The following is a 20,132-nucleotide window of genomic DNA, read 5'->3' on the forward strand; positions in this document are numbered from 1 at the left end:
CATTCATTTGGCTCATACACCGACAAGGCTTTCAGCGGCAGGAACAAACTTCAGGAATAGGCATTCTTGGCCTCGAATCCTAAGGGGGGTGCAAACGCTGAGGACAATTCCGTCAAATGCTCAAAGGACCGTGGCTCGTTGGTCTAGGGGTATGATTCTAGCTTTGGGTGAGAGAGGTCCCGGGTTCAAATCCCGGACGAGCCCAATCAAGGTGGTTAACTTGAGCTCCTTTTTTTTGTTTTTTCAATGTTATTTTCATTGGACAGACTCTCTGGTTTTCTCGGTAAGCAGTAGTCGATGAACAATTCACTTCCTGAACTTCTTTGCGTGCCATGTCCTTGCGACAAGCACTTTGTGTTCTCTGTTAGCTCTCAGTAACATTCCTTGATTTGCTTGTGAGTTTTGGCCGTCCGATCTCAAAGTGGAAATATGTCCTTCCCTCTGTACGCTGCATAGGCCCTCAGCTGGCATACTTGTATATGTGCGCATGCTTGATAGGACGTATGTTTTAGGCTGGATTGTGTGGGCTTCAGGCGCAAGGCATTTGATTAGTCTTTAAGCAGGTCCACTTGCACTGCCCTTTGCACCTGTTCTCCCAGTCCCTACAAAGGTGAGCAAGCAGCTGTTTCTGTAGTGTAGTGGTTATAAAGGTCCCCGGTTCGAGACCGGGCAGAAACACTCTCTGCTGGCATTTTACACAAAATAGTTTTTTTCCCCTTTTGTCACACACAAATGTAAAGTATGAACTTATTTGCGTTCCCATGGAAATAGCATATGCTCTCAAGAGCTTGAGAAATACACTGGGAAGGCAAGCATCCTCACATGTATTCTGTATATGGGGCCAATAAAAAAAATGCACGCGCTTGCATTTTGTGTATGTAATGTTGCAGAGCACAGAGAGGATTTATTTTCCCTACTGCTGGGTATTTGGGTCTCTGGGATCACAGTTGGGTCCGCTCCGTCCTCTGAAATGGTCCATATTAGTTACATAGGTTAGTGTACCAAAGAAATAATACATTTTCATATACAGCTTCTTCATTTCTGTGTTCTGAGGGATTACCAGTTGTAAGAAATGCACTTGCCGGTACAGTGATTCCCTGGCTTTCTCTGGCCCGAGAAAGCTTTTCCTCTGAAGTGGGAACAGAAGTTGGACTGCTTCTGCTGAACTTCCTGAAAGCAGAGCTGGCGGGAGGAGGGACTTTTTGAGTGCTGGGAAAATTTGAGCTGGAAATTTGCATCGGCTGGACAGAGATTGCTTGGAGCAGCCAAAATATAATAACGGCCATGGCGCTCAAGTAAAGCAGAAAGCTTTTAGTATACACCTTTTGCATTCTTGTCAACGAAGCTGGGCTCTGTGAATGCTCACCCTACGCAAGAAAAGAGAACAGACTTTGCTGGTGACCTAAATATATCTCGCCTGATCGAGCACGATCGAGCTCTGAGTGAGCAGCTGTGCAATGGTCATCTTTACCAAAGGGGAGATGCTGCTTTTTCCAGTGTCACGCCCATGCTCTCAGGGCTGGAGGGAGGAGGGCTGCTTTTTGTTTTTACAGGCAAAAGGAAAGGCCCAGCCCTCAGAGCTTCTGCCAATGCAGATCCCAGCAGGTGCAAAATAAAGGCTCTCCCCCACCTTGCCAGCTGCAGATTGATCAGAAGACTGCTAGTCTAGTGTGTTGGGCCACTTTCTCTCTTCTGTGTATCGTCCCCTCTTATTACATAAACAGCATAAGAGGAATAAAGGAAGGAAGGAAGGAAGGAAGGAACAGTGTATCGCAAGCACCTTCCACCCTGATGTCAATGGGCCACCAACCTTCGGGATGAGGAGGAGACCTGTGAAGACAGTCAGAGCGTGCCGACTGGGGCATTCATTTGGCTCATACACCGACAAGGCTTTCAGCGGCAGGAACAAACTTCAGGAATAGGCATTCTTGGCCTCGAATCCTAAGGGGGGTGCAAACGCTGAGGACAATTCCGTCAAATGCTCAAAGGACCGTGGCTCGTTGGTCTAGGGGTATGATTCTCGCTTTGGGTGCGAGAGGTCCCGGGTTCAAATCCCGGACGAGCCCAATCAAGGTGGTTAACTTGAGCTCCTTTTTTTTGTTTTTTCAATGTTATTTTCATTGGACAGACTCTCTGGTTTTCTCGGTAAGCAGTAGTCGATGAACAATTCACTTCCTGAACCTCTTTGCGTGCCATGTCCTTGCGACAAGCACTTTGTGTTCTCTGTTAGCTCTCAGTAACATTCCTTGATTTGCTTGTGAGTTTTGGCCGTCCGATCTCAAAGTGGAAATATGTCCTTCCCTCTGTACGCTGCATAGGCCCTCAGCTGGCATACTTGTATATGTGCGCATGCTTGATAGGACGTATGTTTTAGGCTGGATTGTGTGAGCTTCAGGCGCAAGGCATTTGATTAGTCTTTAAGCAGGTCCACTTGCACTGCCCTTTGCACCTGTTCTCCCAGTCCCTACAAAGGTGAGCAAGCAGCTGTTTCTGTAGTGTAGTGGTTATCACGTTCGCCTCACACGCGAAAGGTCCCCGGTTCGAGACCGGGCAGAAACACTCTCTGCTGGCATTTTACACAAAATAGTTTTTTTCCCCTTTTGTCACACACAAATGTAAAGTATGAACTTATTTGCGTTCCCATGGAAATAGCATATGCTCTCAAGAGCTTGAGAAATACACTGGGAAGGCAAGCATCCTCACATGTATTCTGTATATGGGGCCAATAAAAAAATGCACGCGCTTGCATTTTGTGTATGTAATGTTGCAGAGCACAGAGAGGATTTATTTTCCCTACTGCTGGGTATTTGGGTCTCTGGGATCACAGTTGGGTCCGCTCCGTCCTCTGAAATGGTCCATATTAGTTACATAGGTTAGTGTACCAAAGAAATAATACATTTTCATATACAGCTTCTTCATTTCTGTGTTCTGAGGGATTACCAGTTGTAAGAAATGCACTTGCCGGTACAGTGATTCCCTGGCTTTCTCTGGCCCGAGAAAGCTTTTCCTCTGAAGTGGGAACAGAAGTTGGACTGCTTCTGCTGAACTTCCTGAAAGCAGAGCTGGCGGGAGGAGGGACTTTTTGAGTGCTGGGAAAATTTGAGCTGGAAATTTGCATCGGCTGGACAGAGATTGCTTGGAGCAGCCAAAATATAATAACGGCCATGGCGCTCAAGTAAAGCAGAAAGCTTTTAGTATACACCTTTTGCACTCTTGTCAACGAAGCTGGGCTCTGTGAATGCTCACCCTACGCAAGAAAAGAGAACAGACTTTGCTGGTGACCTAAATATATCTCGCCTGATCGAGCACGATCGAGCTCTGAGTGAGCAGCTGTGCAATGGTCATCTTTACCAAAGGGGAGATGCTGCTTTTTCCAGTGTCACGCCCATGCTCTCAGGGCTGGAGGGAGGAGGGCTGCTTTTTGTTTTTACAGGCAAAAGGAAAGGCCCAGCCCTCAGAGCTTCTGCCAATGCAGATCCCAGCAGGTGCAAAATAAAGGCTCTCCCCCACCTTGCCAGCTGCAGATTGATCAGAAGACTGCTAGTCTAGTGTGTTGGGCCACTTTCTCTCTTCTGTGTATCGTCCCCTCTTATTACATAAACAGCATAAGAGGAATAAAGGAAGGAAGGAAGGAAGGAAGGAACAGTGTATCGCAAGCACCTTCCACCCTGATGTCAATGGGCCACCAACCTTCGGGATGAGGAGGAGACCTGTGAAGACAGTCAGAGCGTGCCGACTGGGGCATTCATTTGGCTCATACACCGACAAGGCTTTCAGCGGCAGGAACAAACTTCAGGAATAGGCATTCTTGGCCTCGAATCCTAAGGGGGGTGCAAACGCTGAGGACAATTCCGTCAAATGCTCAAAGGACCGTGGCTCGTTGGTCTAGGGGTATGATTCTCGCTTTGGGTGCGAGAGGTCCCGGGTTCAAATCCCGGACGAGCCCAATCAAGGTGGTTAACTTGAGCTCCTTTTTTTTGTTTTTTCAATGTTATTTTCATTGGACAGACTCTCTGGTTTTCTCGGTAAGCAGTAGTCGATGAACAATTCACTTCCTGAACCTCTTTGCGTGCCATGTCCTTGCGACAAGCACTTTGTGTTCTCTGTTAGCTCTCAGTAACATTCCTTGATTTGCTTGTGAGTTTTGGCCGTCCGATCTCAAAGTGGAAATATGTCCTTCCCTCTGTACGCTGCATAGGCCCTCAGCTGGCATACTTGTATATGTGCGCATGCTTGATAGGACGTATGTTTTAGGCTGGATTGTGTGAGCTTCAGGCGCAAGGCATTTGATTAGTCTTTAAGCAGGTCCACTTGCACTGCCCTTTGCACCTGTTCTCCCAGTCCCTACAAAGGTGAGCAAGCAGCTGTTTCTGTAGTGTAGTGGTTATCACGTTCGCCTCACACGCGAAAGGTCCCCGGTTCGAGACCGGGCAGAAACACTCTCTGCTGGCATTTTACACAAAATAGTTTTTTTCCCCTTTTGTCACACACAAATGTAAAGTATGAACTTATTTGCATTCCCATGGAAATAGCATATGCTCTCAAGAGCTTGAGAAATACACTGGGAAGGCAAGCATCCTCACATGTATTCTGTATATGGGGCCAATAAAAAAATGCACGCGCTTGCATTTTGTGTATGTAATGTTGCAGAGCACAGAGAGGATTTATTTTCCCTACTGCTGGGTATTTGGGTCTCTGGGATCACAGTTGGGTCCGCTCCGTCCTCTGAAATGGTCCATATTAGTTACATAGGTTAGTGTACCAAAGAAATAATACATTTTCATATACAGCTTCTTCATTTCTGTGTTCTGAGGGATTACCAGTTGTAAGAAATGCACTTGCCGGTACAGTGATTCCCTGGCTTTCTCTGGCCCGAGAAAGCTTTTCCTCTGAAGTGGGAACAGAAGTTGGACTGCTTCTGCTGAACTTCCTGAAAGTAGAGCTGGCGGGAGGAGGGACTTTTTGAGTGCTGGGAAAATTTGAGCTGGAAATTTGCATCGGCTGGACAGAGATTGCTTGGAGCAGCCAAAATATAATAACGGCCATGGCGCTCAAGTAAAGCAGAAAGCTTTTAGTATACACCTTTTGCACTCTTGTCAACGAAGCTGGGCTCTGTGAATGCTCACCCTACGCAAGAAAAGAGAACAGACTTTGCTGGTGACCTAAATATATCTCGCCTGATCGAGCACGATCGAGCTCTGAGTGAGCAGCTGTGCAATGGTCATCTTTACCAAAGGGGAGATGCTGCTTTTTCCAGTGTCACGCCCATGCTCTCAGGGCTGGAGGGAGGAGGGCTGCTTTTTGTTTTTACAGGCAAAAGGAAAGGCCCAGCCCTCAGAGCTTCTGCCAATGCAGATCCCAGCAGGTGCAAAATAAAGGCTCTCCCCCACCTTGCCAGCTGCAGATTGATCAGAAGACTGCTAGTCTAGTGTGTTGGGCCACTTTCTCTCTTCTGTGTATCGTCCCCTCTTATTACATAAACAGCATAAGAGGAATAAAGGAAGGAAGGAAGGAAGGAAGGAACAGTGTATCGCAAGCACCTTCCACCCTGATGTCAATGGGCCACCAACCTTCGGGATGAGGAGGAGACCTGTGAAGACAGTCAGAGCGTGCCGACTGGGGCATTCATTTGGCTCATACACCGACAAGGCTTTCAGCGGCAGGAACAAACTTCAGGAATAGGCATTCTTGGCCTCGAATCCTAAGGGGGGTGCAAACGCTGAGGACAATTCCGTCAAATGCTCAAAGGACCGTGGCTCGTTGGTCTAGGGGTATGATTCTCGCTTTGGGTGCGAGAGGTCCCGGGTTCAAATCCCGGACGAGCCCAATCAAGGTGGTTAACTTGAGCTCCTTTTTTTTGTTTTTTCAATGTTATTTTCATTGGACAGACTCTCTGGTTTTCTCGGTAAGCAGTAGTCGATGAACAATTCACTTCCTGAACCTCTTTGCGTGCCATGTCCTTGCGACAAGCACTTTGTGTTCTCTGTTAGCTCTCAGTAACATTCCTTGATTTGCTTGTGAGTTTTGGCCGTCCGATCTCAAAGTGGAAATATGTCCTTCCCTCTGTACGCTGCATAGGCCCTCAGCTGGCATACTTGTATATGTGCGCATGCTTGATAGGACGTATGTTTTAGGCTGGATTGTGTGAGCTTCAGGCGCAAGGCATTTGATTAGTCTTTAAGCAGGTCCACTTGCACTGCCCTTTGCACCTGTTCTCCCAGTCCCTACAAAGGTGAGCAAGCAGCTGTTTCTATAGTGTAGTGGTTATCACGTTCGCCTCACACGCGAAAGGTCCCCGGTTCGAGACCGGGCAGAAACACTCTCTGCTGGCATTTTACACAAAATAGTTTTTTTCCCCTTTTGTCACACACAAATGTAAAGTATGAACTTATTTGCGTTCCCATGGAAATAGCATATGCTCTCAAGAGCTTGAGAAATACACTGGGAAGGCAAGCATCCTCACATGTATTCTGTATATGGGGCCAATAAAAAAATGCACGCGCTTGCATTTTGTGTATGTAATGTTGCAGAGCACAGAGAGGATTTATTTTCCCTACTGCTGGGTATTTGGGTCTCTGGGATCACAGTTGGGTCCGCTCCGTCCTCTGAAATGGTCCATATTAGTTACATAGGTTAGTGTACCAAAGAAATAATACATTTTCATATGCAGCTTCTTCATTTCTGTGTTCTGAGGGATTACCAGTTGTAAGAAATGCACTTGACGGTACAGTGATTCCCTGGCTTTCTCTGGCCCGAGAAAGCTTTTCCTCTGAAGTGGGAACAGAAGTTGGACTGCTTCTGCTGAACTTCCTGAAAGCAGAGCTGGCGGGAGGAGGGACTTTTTGAGTGCTGGGAAAATTTGAGCTGGAAATTTGCATCGGCTGGACAGAGATTGCTTGGAGCAGCCAAAATATAATAACGGCCATGGCGCTCAAGTAAAGCAGAAAGCTTTTAGTATACACCTTTTGCACTCTTGTCAACGAAGCTGGGCTCTGTGAATGCTCACCCTACGCAAGAAAAGAGAACAGACTTTGCTGGTGACCTAAATATATCTCGCCTGATCGAGCACGATCGAGCTCTGAGTGAGCAGCTGTGCAATGGTCATCTTTACCAAAGGGGAGATGCTGCTTTTTCCAGTGTCACGCCCATGCTCTCAGGGCTGGAGGGAGGAGGGCTGCTTTTTGTTTTTACAGGCAAAAGGAAAGGCCCAGCCCTCAGAGCTTCTGCCAATGCAGATCCCAGCAGGTGCAAAATAAAGGCTCTCCCCCACCTTGCCAGCTGCAGATTGATCAGAAGACTGCTAGTCTAGTGTGTTGGGCCACTTTCTCTCTTCTGTGTATCGTCCCCTCTTATTACATAAACAGCATAAGAGGAATAAAGGAAGGAAGGAAGGAAGGAAGGAAGGAAGGAAGGAAGGAACAGTGTATCGCAAGCACCTTCCACCCTGATGTCAATGGGCCACCAACCTTCGGGATGAGGAGGAGACCTGTGAAGACAGTCAGAGCGTGCCGACTGGGGCATTCATTTGGCTCATACACCGACAAGGCTTTCAGCGGCAGGAACAAACTTCAGGAATAGGCATTCTTGGCCTCGAATCCTAAGGGAGGTGCAAACGCTGAGGACAATTCCGTCAAATGCTCAAAGGACCGTGGCTCGTTGGTCTAGGGGTATGATTCTCGCTTTGGGTGCGAGAGGTCCCGGGTTCAAATCCTGGACGAGCCCAATCAAGGTGGTTAACTTGAGCTCCTTTTTTTTGTTTTTTCAATGTTATTTTCATTGGACAGACTCTCTGGTTTTCTCGGTAAGCAGTAGTCGATGAACAATTCACTTCCTGAACCTCTTTGCGTGCCATGTCCTTCCGACAAGCACTTTGTGTTCTCTGTTAGCTCTCAGTAACATTCCTTGATTTGCTTGTGAGTTTTGGCCGTCCGATCTCAAAGTGGAAATATGTCCTTCCCTCTGTACGCTGCATAGGCCCTCAGCTGGCATACTTGTATATGTGCGCATGCTTGATAGGACGTATGTTTTAGGCTGGATTGTGTGAGCTTCAGGCGCAAGGCATTTGATTAGTCTTTAAGCAGGTCCACTTGCACTGCCCTTTGCACCTGTTCTCCCAGTCCCTACAAAGGTGAGCAAGCAGCTGTTTCTATAGTGTAGTGGTTATCACGTTCGCCTCACACGCGAAAGGTCCCCGGTTCGAGACCGGGCAGAAACACTCTCTGCTGGCATTTTACACAAAATAGTTTTTTTCCCCTTTTGTCACACACAAATGTAAAGTATGAACTTATTTGCGTTCCCATGGAAATAGCATATGCTCTCAAGAGCTTGAGAAATACACTGGGAAGGCAAGCATCCTCACATGTATTCTGTATATGGGGCCAATAAAAAAATGCACGCGCTTGCATTTTGTGTATGTAATGTTGCAGAGCACAGAGAGGATTTATTTTCCCTACTGCTGGGTATTTGGGTCTCTGGGATCACAGTTGGGTCCGCTCCGTCCTCTGAAATGGTCCATATTAGTTACATAGGTTAGTGTACCAAAGAAATAATACATTTTCATATACAGCTTCTTCATTTCTGTGTTCTGAGGGATTACCAGTTGTAAGAAATGCACTTGCCGGTACAGTGATTCCCTGGCTTTCTCTGGCCCGAGAAAGCTTTTCCTCTGAAGTGGGAACAGAAGTTGGACTGCTTCTGCTGAACTTCCTGAAAGCAGAGCTGGCGGGAGGAGGGACTTTTTGAGTGCTGGGAAAATTTGAGCTGGAAATTTGCATCGGCTGGACAGAGATTGCTTGGAGCAGCCAAAATATAATAACGGCCATGGCGCTCAAGTAAAGCAGAAAGCTTTTAGTATACACCTTTTGCACTCTTGTCAACGAAGCTGGGCTCTGTGAATGCTCACCCTACGCAAGAAAAGAGAACAGACTTTGCTGGTGACCTAAATATATCTCGCCTGATCGAGCACGATCGAGCTCTGAGTGAGCAGCTGTGCAATGGTCATCTTTACCAAAGGGGAGATGCTGCTTTTTCCAGTGTCACGCCCATGCTCTCAGGGCTGGAGGGAGGAGGGCTGCTTTTTGTTTTTACAGGCAAAAGGAAAGGCCCAGCCCTCAGAGCTTCTGCCAATGCAGATCCCAGCAGGTGCAAAATAAAGGCTCTCCCCCACCTTGCCAGCTGCAGATTGATCAGAAGACTGCTAGTCTAGTGTGTTGGGCCACTTTCTCTCTTCTGTGTATCGTCCCCTCTTATTACATAAACAGCATAAGAGGAATAAAGGAAGGAAGGAAGGAAGGAACAGTGTATCGCAAGCACCTTCCACCCTGATGTCAATGGGCCACCAACCTTCGGGATGAGGAGGAGACCTGTGAAGACAGTCAGAGCGTGCCGACTGGGGCATTCATTTGGCTCATACACCGACAAGGCTTTCAGCGGCAGGAACAAACTTCAGGAATAGGCATTCTTGGCCTCGAATCCTAAGGGGGGTGCAAACGCTGAGGACAATTCCGTCAAATGCTCAAAGGACTGTGGCTCGTTGGTCTAGGGGTATGATTCTCGCTTTGGGTGCGAGAGGGCCCGGGTTCAAATCCCAGACGAGCCCAATCAAGGTGGTTAACTTGAGCTCCTTTTTTTTGTTTTTTCAATGTTATTTTCATTGGACAGACTCTCTGGTTTTCTCGGTAAGCAGTAGTCGATGAACAATTCACTTCCTGAACCTCTTTGCGTGCCACGTCCTTGCGACAAGCACTTTGTGTTCTCTGTTAGCTCTCAGTAACATTCCTTGATTTGCTTGTGAGTTTTGGCCGTCCGATCTCAAAGTGGAAATATGTCCTTCCCTCTGTACGCTGCATAGGCCCTCAGCTGGCATACTTGTATATGTGCGCATGCTTGATAGGACGTATGTTTTAGGCTGGATTGTGTGAGCTTCAGGCGCAAGGCATTTGATTAGTCTTTAAGCAGGTCCACTTGCACTGCCCTTTGCACCTGTTCTCCCAGTCCCTACAAAGGTGAGCAAGCAGCTGTTTCTGTAGTGTAGTGGTTATAAAGGTCCCCGGTTCGAGACCGGGCAGAAACACTCTCTGCTGGCATTTTACACAAAATAGTTTTTTTCCCCTTTTGTCACACACAAATGTAAAGTATGAACTTATTTGCGTTCCCATGGAAATAGCATATGCTCTCAAGAGCTTGAGAAATACACTGGGAAGGCAAGCATCCTCACATGTATTCTGTATATGGGGCCAATAAAAAAATGCACGCGCTTGCATTTTGTGTATGTAATGTTGCAGAGCACAGAGAGGATTTATTTTCCCTACTGCTGGGTATTTGGGTCTCTGGGATCACAGTTGGGTCCGCTCCGTCCTCTGAAATGGTCCATATTAGTTACATAGGTTAGTGTACCAAAGAAATAATACATTTTCATATACAGCTTCTTCATTTCTGTGTTCTGAGGGATTACCAGTTGTAAGAAATGCACTTGCCGGTACAGTGATTCCCTGGCTTTCTCTGGCCCGAGAAAGCTTTTCCTCTGAAGTGGGAACAGAAGTTGGACTGCTTCTGCTGAACTTCCTGAAAGCAGAGCTGGCGGGAGGAGGGACTTTTTGAGTGCTGGGAAAATTTGAGCTGGAAATTTGCATCGGCTGGACAGAGATTGCTTGGAGCAGCCAAAATATAATAACGGCCATGGCGCTCAAGTAAAGCAGAAAGCTTTTAGTATACACCTTTTGCACTCTTGTCAACGAAGCTGGGCTCTGTGAATGCTCACCCTACGCAAGAAAAGAGAACAGACTTTGCTGGTGACCTAAATATATCTCGCCTGATCGAGCACGATCGAGCTCTGAGTGAGCAGCTGTGCAATGGTCATCTTTACCAAAGGGGAGATGCTGCTTTTTCCAGTGTCACGCCCATGCTCTCAGGGCTGGAGGGAGGAGGGCTGCTTTTTGTTTTTACAGGCAAAAGGAAAGGCCCAGCCCTCAGAGCTTCTGCCAATGCAGATCCCAGCAGGTGCAAAATAAAGGCTCTCCCCCACCTTGCCAGCTGCAGATTGATCAGAAGACTGCTAGTCTAGTGTGTTGGGCCACTTTCTCTCTTCTGTGTATCGTCCCCTCTTATTACATAAACAGCATAAGAGGAATAAAGGAAGGAAGGAAGGAAGGAACAGTGTATCGCAAGCACCTTCCACCCTGATGTCAATGGGCCACCAACCTTCGGGATGAGGAGGAGACCTGTGAAGACAGTCAGAGCGTGCCGACTGGGGCATTCATTTGGCTCATACACCGACAAGGCTTTCAGCGGCAGGAACAAACTTCAGGAATAGGCATTCTTGGCCTCGAATCCTAAGGGAGGTGCAAACGCTGAGGACAATTCCGTCAAATGCTCAAAGGACCGTGGCTCGTTGGTCTAGGGGTATGATTCTCGCTTTGGGTGCGAGAGGTCCCGCGTTCAAATCCCGGACGAGCCCAATCAAGGTGGTTAACTTGAGCTCCTTTTTTTTGTTTTTTCAATGTTATTTTCATTGGACAGACTCTCTGGTTTTCTCGGTAAGCAGTAGTCGATGAACAATTCACTTCCTGAACCTCTTTGCGTGCCATGTCCTTGCGACAAGCACTTTGTGTTCTCTGTTAGCTCTCAGTAACATTCCTTGATTTGCTTGTGAGTTTTGGCCGTCCGATCTCAAAGTGGAAATATGTCCTTCCCTCTGTACGCTGCATAGGCCCTCAGCTGGCATACTTGTATATGTGCGCATGCTTGATAGGACGTATGTTTTAGGCTGGATTGTGTGAGCTTCAGGCGCAAGGCATTTGATTAGTCTTTAAGCAGGTCCACTTGCACTGCCCTTTGCACCTGTTCTCCCAGTCCCTACAAAGGTGAGCAAGCAGCTGTTTCTGTAGTGTAGTGGTTATCACGTTCGCCTCACACGCGAAAGGTCCCCGGTTCGAGACCGGGCAGAAACACTCTCTGCTGGCATTTTACACAAAATAGTTTTTTTCCCCTTTTGTCACACACAAATGTAAAGTATGAACTTATTTGCGTTCCCATGGAAATAGCATATGCTCTCAAGAGCTTGAGAAATACACTGGGAAGGCAAGCATCCTCACATGTATTCTGTATATGGGGCCAATAAAAAAATGCACGCGCTTGCATTTTGTGTATGTAATGTTGCAGAGCACAGAGAGGATTTATTTTCCCTACTGCTGGGTATTTGGGTCTCTGGGATCACAGTTGGGTCCGCTCCGTCCTCTGAAATGGTCCATATTAGTTACATAGGTTAGTGTACCAAAGAAATAATACATTTTCATATACAGCTTCTTCATTTCTGTGTTCTGAGGGATTACCAGTTGTAAGAAATGCACTTGCCGGTACAGTGATTCCCTGGCTTTCTCTGGCCCGAGAAAGCTTTTCCTCTGAAGTGGGAACAGAAGTTGGACTGCTTCTGCTGAACTTCCTGAAAGCAGAGCTGGCGGGAGGAGGGACTTTTTGAGTGCTGGGAAAATTTGAGCTGGAAATTTGCATCGGCTGGACAGAGATTGCTTGGAGCAGCCAAAATATAATAACGGCCATGGCGCTCAAGTAAAGCAGAAAGCTTTTAGTATACACCTTTTGCACTCTTGTCAACGAAGCTGGGCTCTGTGAATGCTCACCCTACGCAAGAAAAGAGAACAGACTTTGCTGGTGACCTAAATATATCTCGCCTGATCGAGCACGATCAAGCTCTGAGTGAGCAGCTGTGCAATGGTCATCTTTACCAAAGGGGAGATGCTGCTTTTTCCAGTGTCACGCCCATGCTCTCAGGGCTGGAGGGAGGAGGGCTGCTTTTTGTTTTTACAGGCAAAAGGAAAGGCCCAGCCCTCAGAGCTTCTGCCAATGCAGATCCCAGCAGGTGCAAAATAAAGGCTCTCCCCCACCTTGCCAGCTGCAGATTGATCAGAAGACTGCTAGTCTAGTGTGTTGGGCCACTTTCTCTCTTCTGTGTATCGTCCCCTCTTATTACATAAACAGCATAAGAGGAATAAAGGAAGGAAGGAAGGAAGGAAGGAACAGTGTATCGCAAGCACCTTCCACCCTGATGTCAATGGGCCACCAACCTTCGGGATGAGGAGGAGACCTGTGAAGACAGTCAGAGCGTGCCGACTGGGGCATTCATTTGGCTCATACACCGACAAGGCTTTCAGCGGCAGGAACAAACTTCAGGAATAGGCATTCTTGGCCTCGAATCCTAAGGGGGGTGCAAACGCTGAGGACAATTCCGTCAAATGCTCAAAGGACCGTGGCTCGTTGGTCTAGGGGTATGATTCTCGCTTTGGGTGCGAGAGGTCCCGGGTTCAAATCCCGGACGAGCCCAATCAAGGTGGTTAACTTGAGCTCCTTTTTTTTGTTTTTTCAATGTTATTTTCATTGGACAGACTCTCTGGTTTTCTCGGTAAGCAGTAGTCGATGAACAATTCACTTCCTGAACCTCTTTGCGTGCCATGTCCTTGCGACAAGCACTTTGTGTTCTCTGTTAGCTCTCAGTAACATTCCTTGATTTGCTTGTGAGTTTTGGCCGTCCGATCTCAAAGTGGAAATATGTCCTTCCCTCTGTACGCTGCATAGGCCCTCAGCTGGCATACTTGTATATGTGCGCATGCTTGATAGGACGTATGTTTTAGGCTGGATTGTGTGAGCTTCAGGCGCAAGGCATTTGATTAGTCTTTAAGCAGGTCCACTTGCACTGCCCTTTGCACCTGTTCTCCCAGTCCCTACAAAGGTGAGCAAGCAGCTGTTTCTGTAGTGTAGTGGTTGTCACGTTCGCCTCACACGCGAAAGGTCCCCCCGGTTCGAGACCGGGCAGAAACACTCTCTGCTGGCATTTTACACAAAATAGTTTTTTTCCCCTTTTGTCACACACAAATGTAAAGTATGAACTTATTTGCGTTCCCATGGAAATAGCATATGCTCTCAAGAGCTTGAGAAATACACTGGGAAGGCAAGCATCCTCACATGTATTCTGTATATGGGGCCAATAAAAAAATGCACGCGCTTGCATTTTGTGTATGTAATGTTGCAGAGCACAGAGAGGATTTATTTTCCCTACTGCTGGGTATTTGGGTCTCTGGGATCACAGTTGGGTCCGCTCCGTCCTCTGAAATGGTCCATATTAGTTACATAGGTTAGTGTACCAAAGAAATAATACATTTTCATATACAGCTTCTTCATTTCTGTGTTCTGAGGGATTACCAGTTGTAAGAAATGCACTTGCCGGTACAGTGATTCCCTGGCTTTCTCTGGCCCGAGAAAGCTTTTCCTCTGAAGTGGGAACAGAAGTTGGACTGCTTCTGCTGAACTTCCTGAAAGCAGAGCTGGCGGGAGGAGGGACTTTTTGAGTGCTGGGAAAATTTGAGCTGGAAATTTGCATCGGCTGGACAGAGATTGCTTGGAGCAGCCAAAATATAATAACGGCCATGGCGCTCAAGTAAAGCAGAAAGCTTTTAGTATACACCTTTTGCACTCTTGTCAACGAAGCTGGGCTCTGTGAATGCTCACCCTACGCAAGAAAAGAGAACAGACTTTGCTGGTGACCTAAATATATCTCGCCTGATCGAGCACGATCGAGCTCTGAGTGAGCAGCTGTGCAATGGTCATCTTTACCAAAGGGGAGATGCTGCTTTTTCCAGTGTCACGCCCATGCTCTCAGGGCTGGAGGGAGGAGGGCTGCTTTTTGTTTTTACAGGCAAAAGGAAAGGCCCAGCCCTCAGAGCTTCTGCCAATGCAGATCCCAGCAGGTGCAAAATAAAGGCTCTCCCCCACCTTGCCAGCTGCAGATTGATCAGAAGACTGCTAGTCTAGTGTGTTGGGCCACTTTCTCTCTTCTGTGTATCGTCCCCTCTTATTACATAAACAGCATAAGAGGAATAAAGGAAGGAAGGAAGGAAGGAAGGAAGGAAGGAAGGAAGGAAGGAAGGAAGGAAGGAAGGAACAGTGTATCGCAAGCACCTTCCACCCTGATGTCAATGGGCCACCAACCTTCGGGATGAGGAGGAGACCTGTGAAGACAGTCAGAGCGTGCCGACTGGGGCATTCATTTGGCTCATACACCGACAAGGCTTTCAGCGGCAGGAACAAACTTCAGGAATAGGCATTCTTGGCCTCGAATCCTAAGGGGGGTGCAAACGCTGAGGACAATTCCGTCAAATGCTCAAAGGACCGTGGCTCGTTGGTCTAGGGGTATGATTCTCGCTTTGGGTGCGAGAGGTCCCGGGTTCAAATCCCGGACGAGCCCAATCAAGGTGGTTAACTTGAGCTCCTTTTTTTTGTTTTTTCAATGTTATTTTCATTGGACAGACTCTCTGGTTTTCTCGGTAAGCAGTAGTCGATGAACAATTCACTTCCTGAACCTCTTTGCGTGCCATGTCCTTGCGACAAGCACTTTGTGTTCTCTGTTATCTCTCAGTAACATTCCTTGATTTGCTTGTGAGTTTTGGCCGTCCGATCTCAAAGTGGAAATATGTCCTTCCCTCTGTACGCTGCATAGGCCCTCAGCTGGCATACTTGTATATGTGCGCATGCTTGATAGGACGTATGTTTTAGGCTGGATTCTATGTCAAGACGGAGGCGAGCATTATGCTTCATCTTCTTATTTATTTGCTCTCCAGCAGTTTCAACAAAATCAAACAAAAAGTCCATCTTTCTGATGGCTCAAAACATTTTTTTTTTTTTTTTTTTTTTTCAAAACTTCATTTCAAAACTCCATTTCCCATCATCCTAGGCCCTGAACCCCGTGTCCTGGTCACGTGACCTAGTCCTTCCTCTTCCTGTAAACCTCCTCTTCTTTTCCTGCTCTCCAAGAGATAAGTACCCTTTTCACTTAGCTGCGCTTTTCCGCCAGTTTTTTGTGTGGGGTTACCGAGTATAGTGATAATAGATTGCGTTTCTCATGACCAATCACCAGAGCAGCGCGTAGGGATCGCGCAGCGTAGCCAGGATTCGAAAATCCGTTACTTTAGTTTGTTTAGACCCCGTGCTGCACTATCAGCACTCCAGGGGTCAGCGAGGCCGGGGCTCGCACTCGCGCCGACAGCGAGGACGCGGGTCCCCCACCCTCGTGAAGAGCGAGAAAGTTAGCCCTCCTCCCCATCCCCCACCCGCGGGGGCGGAGCTTAGCCGAAGAAATCGGCACGCAGAGTGATATCAATACTGTTACCAGAGAACGCCTCGAGAGCGAATTGTAGACTCAGTGCTTCCGCTGAAAGTTGAAAGAGCTGCTTCGCAGCCAGGTGCAGCCTCAGGAAAAAGAGTGAGAGGTGGACGTGCCCTTACACCGATCAGGTATTATCAGGCACCTACCAGCACGTATCATGGCCGAGTTTGAGTGGAGTGAAGAGGAGCAGGAAGCCACGCAATCGGAAGATCTGGCTCAGAGCTTCAAGGACGTGCTAGGTAATTCACTCATCGAGGCAGTGGCTATAGGAGTCAAACCCCTGCAGGACCGCCTGCTAACAATTGAGACTTTCCTAAGCCAGAAGGACATAAGCACCATACCGTCGACAAGCACGTCCACCAGGGCCATGCCGGAGAGCCCACAGGGGTGTACGAAGGCCCGGAAGAGCGCGAACTCTTCTGACCCCCCGGGCCAACTGGAAGGGGCGAATCCTAAGGCCCCGGAGGCATCCGACGCTTTCAATAGGCTCAGAGAAGCATTTATGGCCAAGTCGGAGGTGCCGAGCCTCATGACCCCCTACCCAGGGGACGATAATATGGGAGATACAGGAGAGGAGTTCCCTCAAGAGGAGGAGCCCATAGAATTTCCGACGTCCTCGCAGGAGGACGAAGATAAACACGGAGACGAAGGGAGCTTAACGCCTCCGAAAAAGAGACTGAGAAAGCTGAATCATTTAGAGGAGGAAACCTCAGATATGTTCCAGCCCGAGGAGATTAGAAACCCGAGATCGTCAGAATGGGTGCCGTCTCCGAGGGTGGCACGATACATGACGCAGAGACTGCGCAAGGCCTTAGATAAGGAAGTGAGGCAAAGAATGAAGGCAGAATGCCCCAGACCAGAACTCCCAGGGAAGGTAGCAGAAGCGCCGGAGTTAGATCCAAAGATGCTAGCGTTCGTAGCGAAATCGAACAGAGACCCTAGGAAGGGGATCGATCGCTCCTGGAGGAGCTGCCAGGAGAAGGTCCTGGATCTGGCAGGCCCTCTGGCCAAGATCATGGACCTGGCAGAGCGAGCGAAAGATACAGGAGAGGAGATCGACCCGGAGGTGCTAGCGAACTGGGCCCAAAGAGCCATCTGCCTGTTAGGCAACGCGAACTGCGCCATTTCCTCGGAGCGCAGAAGGGGACTTCTATTGAAGATAGACCAAAAATTAGGAGATCTATCCTCCTACGAGGCAGGAGAGGCCGCGCAGGGACTCCTGTTCGGCGAGACTTTCGGAAAAGAGATGGGGAGATTCGTAGGAACCTACACCTCATTAGAGAAAGCGCAAGCCTCCATTAGGAAGATCTTCCCCGGAAGGGTTTTTGGAGGGACCGGCCGCTACAGAGGCCGAGCGACCGGTCGCTATCAGACAGCCAGAAGGCCTCAATCGAACAGAGCGCAATACTGGGAAGATAAGAAGCCAGACACCTTCTTCCAACCTAGAGGCCGCTTCCCCAGGGGAAGGCGAGGCAGAGGACAGGGAAGAGGACAATACGTCCCCACAGGTGAGACCATCCGCTTATCCGGCGGTAGGGGGGAGGACAGCGAAGTACTGGGAGAACTGGCGCGCGCTTTCCTGCGACGCTTGGGTGCTTCAGTCAGTCAAGGGCCTGCACATTCAATTTACACAGACCCCAATCCAGTACAAAAACCCCAATCCGATAGTAGCAGCGCGAGCAGAAGCAGACCGGCTGCGAACAGAACTCCAGAGTTTAGCAGAGAAACGAGCCATCGAACCGTGCGTAGCTCCGAAATTTATAAGCAATATGTTCCTGGTACACAGGAAAGAGAAAGCGAGGCCGGTAATAAATCTGAAGGGCCTGAACGAGTGGGTAGTTTACAACCACTTCAAGATGGAAGGGACTCACCAACTCAGAGACACGCTCCGACAGAGCGACTGGCTCACAAGAATAGACCTGAAAGACGCCTATCTTACGGTCCCAGTGGATCGAGAATACCGACCCTTTCTAGCTTTCGACTGGGACGGGCAGTTATGGCAGTTTGCCACGATGCCGTTCGGACTAGCGTCCGCTCCCTGGGCATTCACGAAACTGATGAGACCAGTAGCAGCAGCAATCAGGGAGAAGGGTATTCGGATCATCGTATACCTAGACTATATCCTAATAATGGCGAGCAGCGAAGAGGCGCTGCAGTATCAGACCAGATGGGTTGCGAACCTACTGACGTCTCTGGGTTTTCTCGTGAACAAAGAGAAATCCGAAACTATACCAGCCAGGAGGATAGAGTTCCTAGGCTTCATAATAGATACCAGGTCGGCGACCCTGGAGCTGCCGAGCAGGAAGATTCGGGATATCCGGAGAGAAATAAGAACCTGCCTCGCCAGTCCGACCGCATCTCTGCGAACAATCGCAAGGATAGTGGGCTTGCTCGCATCGTCAATTCAAGCGATATTCCCAGGGCCCCTACATTACCGAGCGCTCCAGAGGTTGAAAATAAGACACCTCCAGCAAGGGCTCGGCTATCACCAGCTAGTGCAGCTAGACCAAGAAGCCCGAACAGAGCTAGAGTGGTGGCTCCAGAACATGGAGGCGTGGAACGGCAGAGCCATTTTCGGCGACCGCCCGGACATGATAATAGAATCGGACGCCAGCAGGGCAGGCTGGGGTGCCCGTTGCGGAGAACTCCAAACGGGAGGCAGATGGAGCTCGGAGGAACTCAACCTACACATAAACTGCCTGGAGCTTCTGGCCGGCTCTTTTGCTATCAAGGCTTTCACCAAGGACAAGGTGAATTCATGCATACTGCTGAAGATGGACAACATCTCAGCAGTCAAGTACATAAATCATTTAGGTGGGACGAAGTCCAGATTGTTAGCGGAGATAGCCAAGGACTTCTGGCACTCCTGTCTGGAGTCGGGCACGGCAGTTACGGCAGAATATCTACCAGGCGCCCAGAACGTAGTGGCGGACTGGAACTCCAGACATCTCACAGACTCCAGCGACTGGAGGCTACACAGAGCGACTTTTCAGCGGATAGAGAAGCTCTGGGGACCGTTTCACGCAGATCTGTTTGCGTCCAGACTGAACGCGCAGATGAGCAAGTTTTTCAGCTGGAGACCGGACCCAGCAGCAGCGGGGACGGACGCCTTTCTGCAAGACTGGAGAGGGCAAACGCTATATGCTTTTCCTCCTTTCATAATGATAAGCAGAGTGCTAGCGAAGGTACGCAAGGAAGGAGTGATTCTGATCATAGTAGTTCCGATATGGAAATCTCAGGTCTGGTTTCCCGCCTTGATGGAACTAATGGCGGACCACCCGCGAGTGTTGCCGCAGGAGGAAGGCCTCCTCACGGACCCAATTGGATCGTATCACCCTCTGAGAGTGAAGGGGAAGATGCCGCTAATGGCGTGCAAGATAGCAGGAGACGTTGGAATCTCCCGGGAATTTCAGCACAAGCTGCGAGCCTCATCGCAGAATCATGGGCTCCCTCGACTAGAAGGAGCTACGATGCAGCTTGGGGCAGATGGGCTAGATGGTGCAAGTCAAGAGGTTTTCATCCCGTTTCTGCCCCTCTAGTAGAGATCGTGAACTTCCTAGCGGAACTTCTGCAGGACGGTAAAGCCTACCGCACGATAGGGGTATATAGATCCGCGATATCTACAGGCCATTTGCCTATTGAAGGAGTTCCAGTGGGTGAGAACGTGGCAGTAATTAGACTCCTGAAAGGGATAAAATACAGGAAGCCACCGCAGCCGAGATACAAATCGCTATGGGACGTGACAGTCGTGTTTCGTTTATTAGCCGACTGGCCCAGTAATAGATACCTATCGCTAGGAAGACTATCAGAGAAATTAGCAATGCTTCTATGCATGATCTCATGCAGGAGAGTTGCAGACGTCAGGGCATTGGAGGTAGACAGAATAGTATACGGGCCAGACGGTGTGACCTTTCATCTGGCCAGGAGGACAAAAACAGACTCCTCATCAATAACGAATCCA

General features: G+C 48.7%; 12 non-coding genes across 12 annotated transcripts; all 12 read left to right on the forward strand.

Moving 5' to 3' along the window:
- The first annotated feature begins 1,994 nt into the window (after nucleotides 1-1,994).
- TRNAP-UGG (transfer RNA proline (anticodon UGG)) lies at nucleotides 1,995-2,066 on the forward strand. Its single transcript has one exon. It is a non-coding gene; the product is annotated as a tRNA-Pro (tRNA).
- A 420-nt stretch (nucleotides 2,067-2,486) lies between these two features.
- Nucleotides 2,487-2,559, forward strand: TRNAV-CAC (transfer RNA valine (anticodon CAC)). The gene has a single exon. It is a non-coding gene; the product is annotated as a tRNA-Val (tRNA).
- A 1,315-nt stretch (nucleotides 2,560-3,874) lies between these two features.
- On the forward strand, nucleotides 3,875-3,946 carry TRNAP-UGG (transfer RNA proline (anticodon UGG)). The gene has a single exon. It is a non-coding gene; the product is annotated as a tRNA-Pro (tRNA).
- A 420-nt stretch (nucleotides 3,947-4,366) lies between these two features.
- TRNAV-CAC (transfer RNA valine (anticodon CAC)) lies at nucleotides 4,367-4,439 on the forward strand. Its single transcript has one exon. It is a non-coding gene; the product is annotated as a tRNA-Val (tRNA).
- Nucleotides 4,440-5,754: 1,315 nt separating this feature from the next.
- Nucleotides 5,755-5,826, forward strand: TRNAP-UGG (transfer RNA proline (anticodon UGG)). Its single transcript has one exon. It is a non-coding gene; the product is annotated as a tRNA-Pro (tRNA).
- A 420-nt stretch (nucleotides 5,827-6,246) lies between these two features.
- Nucleotides 6,247-6,319, forward strand: TRNAV-CAC (transfer RNA valine (anticodon CAC)). The gene has a single exon. It is a non-coding gene; the product is annotated as a tRNA-Val (tRNA).
- A 1,331-nt stretch (nucleotides 6,320-7,650) lies between these two features.
- Nucleotides 7,651-7,722, forward strand: TRNAP-UGG (transfer RNA proline (anticodon UGG)). Its single transcript has one exon. It is a non-coding gene; the product is annotated as a tRNA-Pro (tRNA).
- Nucleotides 7,723-8,142: 420 nt separating this feature from the next.
- On the forward strand, nucleotides 8,143-8,215 carry TRNAV-CAC (transfer RNA valine (anticodon CAC)). The gene has a single exon. It is a non-coding gene; the product is annotated as a tRNA-Val (tRNA).
- Nucleotides 8,216-9,526: 1,311 nt separating this feature from the next.
- TRNAP-UGG (transfer RNA proline (anticodon UGG)) lies at nucleotides 9,527-9,598 on the forward strand. Its single transcript has one exon. It is a non-coding gene; the product is annotated as a tRNA-Pro (tRNA).
- A 2,277-nt stretch (nucleotides 9,599-11,875) lies between these two features.
- Nucleotides 11,876-11,948, forward strand: TRNAV-CAC (transfer RNA valine (anticodon CAC)). Its single transcript has one exon. It is a non-coding gene; the product is annotated as a tRNA-Val (tRNA).
- Nucleotides 11,949-13,263: 1,315 nt separating this feature from the next.
- Nucleotides 13,264-13,335, forward strand: TRNAP-UGG (transfer RNA proline (anticodon UGG)). Its single transcript has one exon. It is a non-coding gene; the product is annotated as a tRNA-Pro (tRNA).
- Nucleotides 13,336-15,181: 1,846 nt separating this feature from the next.
- On the forward strand, nucleotides 15,182-15,253 carry TRNAP-UGG (transfer RNA proline (anticodon UGG)). The gene has a single exon. It is a non-coding gene; the product is annotated as a tRNA-Pro (tRNA).
- Nucleotides 15,254-20,132: the final 4,879 nt, after the last annotated feature.

This window comes from Ambystoma mexicanum, chromosome 2q, assembly GCF_040938575.1.
Source record: "Ambystoma mexicanum isolate Mex_15411 chromosome 2q, UKY_AmexF1_1, whole genome shotgun sequence".
Classification (NCBI taxonomy): domain Eukaryota; kingdom Metazoa; phylum Chordata; class Amphibia; order Caudata; family Ambystomatidae; genus Ambystoma; species Ambystoma mexicanum.